At 30.7% G+C, this 4,759-nt stretch overlaps 1 pseudogene across 1 annotated transcript; it reads right to left on the bottom strand.

The window, feature by feature from the left end:
* Nucleotides 1-894: 894 nt before the first annotated feature.
* LOC148575944 (UDP-glycosyltransferase 84B2 pseudogene) lies at nucleotides 895-2,938 on the bottom strand (annotated as a pseudogene). Its single transcript, XR_015902266.1, has one exon. The product of XR_015902266.1 is annotated as a UDP-glycosyltransferase 84B2 pseudogene (transcript).
* Nucleotides 2,939-4,759: the final 1,821 nt, after the last annotated feature.

The following is a 4,759-nucleotide window of genomic DNA, read 5'->3' as shown; positions in this document are numbered from 1 at the left end:
TTAAATCAGACTTAAAAAAAAAGTGAATAATTTTCTAAATTTTAGAGAAAAATTTTTACTTTTATCTTTAGAATTTTCTAATTAAAAGCATGAGGAGTATTAAAGGCCAGCAAATTTTATGATTTGTAGTTATCAATTAGTCATTATTAGTATTTTTAATGGTATGAGATAAAATTTAATGGTGTAAAATTATTTATTTTTTTATAGTTAAGTACTGACCAAATTTTAATAAAACTGTTGACTTCCTAAACTTTTTCTTAAAAGCACTAATAAATTTTTTTTAAGTGTTAGAGAACAAAGAGGGGAGTGGATCCTCTCCAGTGAAGAAAAAACTGGATGGTGTCAATTGTGATCTCTCACTCTTCATTACACTCTCTCTCATATTTAATTTTGGCCTCACTTATAAAGTTAATGGTAAAAAATCACACTGTATTTCCTCAAGTGTTGAAAAAACTGGAGAGGATCCATTTCCGAACAAAGAGTGTGTGTATCTCTTTGTTTTTTTCAATTTTTTTGGGTTGTCAAAAATATTTGAAAACCCAAGATTAAAAATTTAGCCTAAGTATCAAGTACACACAATAAATATGTACGAATGATGTTATGGTAAGCCTAAAAGTAGTTGTCTAGCCGTCTAGGCACAAAATTTTTTATGACTAAGTTAATAAAAATTATTACAATAAATAAAGCATGTGACGAAAAAGTATATCGATGACTAATTTATTAGAATAAAAAATGTAAGGAGTAGAAATAAATCTGTAGTTCAATTAAAATTTTTTTATTAAGAGTAAAATTTATTATAAATAATGTAATAATAACAATAAAAATAATTTATATCTTCTCTTTTCAAAATTCTATCAATAAAATTATTTTCTCCCCCTATCTCTCTTCTTTATTCTTAATTCTCTTTTATTTTTTTTTTATTTCTATCTAATACTATTAATTCTTTCTCTACTCAATTTCTTCCCCCTTACAGAAGAATACTGTATTATCCAAATGAAACTTGATTATTCTAAGTGGATTTCCCAGAAATTTCGGTGACAAACCGATTGATATTTCTATCTGACGAACCACCATCCACCATCGCTTTCCGTGCAGCTTCTTTTAGCCCCACTGCTCTCATCTTAATCTCTTCAGCCATGGGACCCTCCATGACTTCCGTAATACACCTTTCAACCTCTTCTGCGCTCGCAACCCCATCTTCTTCTTCCCCAATCCTCATCCTCACCCCAGTCTTAAACACATCTTCTACAAGCTTAGCATTCGTCGGTTGATCTGACCAGTTGGGAAGAGCAACGATCGGTACGCCGGCCGTCACAGCTTCCAGGGTCGAGTTCCAGCCGCAGTGGCTTACAAAGCAAGCCACTGCAGGATGCATTAGCACATTTGCCTGAGGGCACCACGTCACCACTAATCCCTTTTCTTTCGTTTCTTCCAAGAACTCTTGTGGCAATTCAGCACCACCCTTCTGTGGCCTAATCACCCAGAGAAACGGTTTCTTTGTATTCTTCAAAGCAATTGCGATGTTATCCATTTGCTTCTGTGAAAGTTCCATTAAACTACCAAATGCCACGTAGATAACCGAACTAGTTGCCTTATCGTTAAGCCATTGTAGACAAGAATCTTCTGGCCTCCACAAATTTACGCTAAGATCATCAAAATCTTCACTCTCTTTTTGTCCTAACAAATATGGTGACACAAGGGGTCCAATGGTGAGAATAGGTCTCAGTGAAGCCATGGAGTTCACTATCTCCTCTTCAAACTCGTAAAGGGAAGCTCCTAAAATCCATTTCACTTTGTCCAAGATTGGCTCAAAATCCGTAACCAATTTCTTGTGGTAGGGAGGGCAAGAGGGGAGCAAAAAGCTGGGAAGTTCTCGAACCTGCAACGTTGGCAGTGATGGTAACTGAAGGGTCTCATTTGGATTCTCCATGTCAGGAAAACAGTTCGTTTTGCATACATAGCGAAGGTAAATGGAAAAAAGAGCCGAAGCTTGGGGCCAAAACATGGCACAAGGAATTCCATGAGAAACGGCAACATCCACTGACCACGGCATGAAAGGATTTGCGATCAAGCACGAGAAGCTTCGATCGTGCTCCTTTAGGTGAGTGATGAGGTTTGAAAGATTCTCCGCACCTTTGGTTTCGAAGGAAGCGAAGAAGGCCGCGGGATCGTTGCTGCGATCATGGTCAACGCTAAGGCCATCAGAGAAGTACGCTAGTTGGATCTTTGATGGCTTGTCGCTATGGTGGTGGAAATTATTGGTTTCTTGGTTGTGGAGGTTTTGGAAACGCTGACGTAGTTCTTCGGGTATTGCTAATGTGACGTGGACACCCTTTGATGCAAGGCGTTTCGCTAAATTGAGAGTTGGGTTCAGGTGGCCTTGAAGAGTTGGTGACACCATTAAGACATTGATAACTTCTTTAGATGAAGACATTCTTTTCTCCTCCGTGTCACGAAAGTCACAAAATGTGTGTTGTGGTTGAAGACTAACTAGATTTAAGAGTATGGAAATTATCAAATTAAGGACAAGATGATATGACTGACGAATTAGGAGATAAGTACGCTGCATATATATATGAAATGATTCTGGTTGTTAAATAATTAATTTTCATCATGGCATACGTAGTGGCCTTTTTCTTGCTAATCAATTTGCATCATAGCATACGTAGTGGCTTAGTGACCTCTTCATTTTTTTCCTTCCAAGTTCACGTCAATGCTATCTAATGTAAGAGTATCGGAAAAAAAAAAACATTTGAATTTAATAATAAATTGGTACGATTAGATAGGAATTAGCAGCTCTTCTTTTAAGAAGTATCTATTAAAATGATTTTTTTCCCCCTAATATAACACTATTCCAATTACATATTATCAAAAAGTGCTTTCTTGAAGACGGTGATTATTTAATACGTATTAATATGAGAAACAAATTGAACCGGAAAAAAAATTATCACGTAAATTACATTCTCATCATTTAACTTTTATTTATTAGTTTTTAAAAAGTATTATATATCATCATATATAGTAAAATATTCTTATAAATAATTATAAAAAATAATATGTCTTTTGATATTTTTGTTAAAAGAATGAATAATCTTTTTTATTGTTAGGACAAAAATATCTATTTATAATAAAAAATAAAATAAAATCATTTTAAACTAATAATCACAAAATATAATTTTCAAAACGAATCTCTAATTATTCATATGAAAAGACAAATACTACTACAAATCAATATTTTTCGAACAAATTTTGAGATGAAATTGAGATAAATTTTGAATAAATTAAAAATAAGTTTTTTGTTTTAAATAAAATTGAGACGAATTTTTTTTTGTTCCAAAAGTTTTTGTTGTTAATTTATATTTTGTCTGAAATTTCATTGAATTTTTTTTCAAACAATTTTGTGACAGATTTTGAATAGACATTTATTTACTAAATTTTTAACTATTACAATGTATTTTAGAAAAATTTTAGACAGATTAAGTAATATAAAAATAATATATTTCAGACAAATTTTAAACGTAAAAATACGTCATTTTAGATAAATTTTAAACAAAAATATATTTCATTTCAAACAAATTTATGAAAAATTTAATCAAATATAACCATTTTTTTAGAACAAATCTTTATAGTATACAAATGGGAAGCTCATTTGCTGACGTGGCGCTCATACGTTGAGTCTGGGAGTTTTTTTGCTTACGTGTCGTCACTAGAAATTTTTGGATTTATATTTATAAATTATAAATTATTATTTGCTTAGGTTGTTATTTTCAAATTTTAAGTTTGGGTTGTTTTACTTAGGTTGTTATTTTTTAAATTTTAAATTGTTTTATTTGTTTGGGTTGTTTTACTTAGGTTGTTATTTTTTAAATTTCAAATTATTTTATTTAAGTTGTTATTTTTTAAATTTTATTTAGATTTTACTTAGATAGTTCTTTTTTATATTTTAACACTATTTTTTAAAAATCTGTTAATTCTTTTTAAAATTATTTTTTAAAATTTTGTTGATTTTTTTTTAAATTGCAGCTACATACATTCTTTTAAAGAAATTTAGAGTTTTAAAAAAATTTACGTTAATTATTCTTCGGTTGTTACATACTAATATTACTATAAATAAAGATTTACGTTAGTTTAGAATTTTTAAATTATTATTTATTTAGGTTGTTATTTTCAAATTTTAAGTTTGGGTTGTTTTACTTAGTTTGTTATTTTTTAAATTTTAAATTGAAGTCAACCAAATTTAAAAAAATTTAGTTATGATGCAACTATAAAAGGATAAGTTATGAGAGATGTAAAGCACCACAATTTAAAGTACATCAATCCCTTTTTTTACATATATCCAAAATCTCCCTACTTATTCCAATGGCTGGTATTCACAAAATTGCTGACATCAATCCTACAATCGACAATTTGTGTGTACGTATACGAGTGATACGGTCATGGACACTATCAAGTTACAAAAATTCTCCATTGCCATACTCAATTGAGATGGTTTGGCTCGATGAAGACGCAAGTTTTCTACTAATATCCTTTTATCCATGACTCCAAGGTTATTTATTTATTTTTTTAAATTAAAGTCTATGTACATTGGATTAGATATTGAATAAGTCTATATTTAACTTTTTTTTATGTTATTTTCTTTTTTAAGTAGGTATCGAATAAAGCTTGATGTCATTGATGATTCTGACTATGCATGTTATGTAGTCTTTGACAAGGAGGCAAAACAAGTTTTGGGAAAGAGCTGTGTAGAGATACTTGATCC

The sequence above is a fragment of the Arachis ipaensis genome, chromosome B1, assembly GCF_059453495.1.
Source record: "Arachis ipaensis isolate K30076 ecotype BB chromosome B1, ASM5945349v1, whole genome shotgun sequence".
In the NCBI taxonomy this organism is placed as follows: Eukaryota; Viridiplantae; Streptophyta; class Magnoliopsida; order Fabales; family Fabaceae; genus Arachis; species Arachis ipaensis.
The sequence above is the reverse complement of the archived record's forward strand: the minus strand, read 5'-3'. Positions and strand labels throughout refer to the sequence as shown.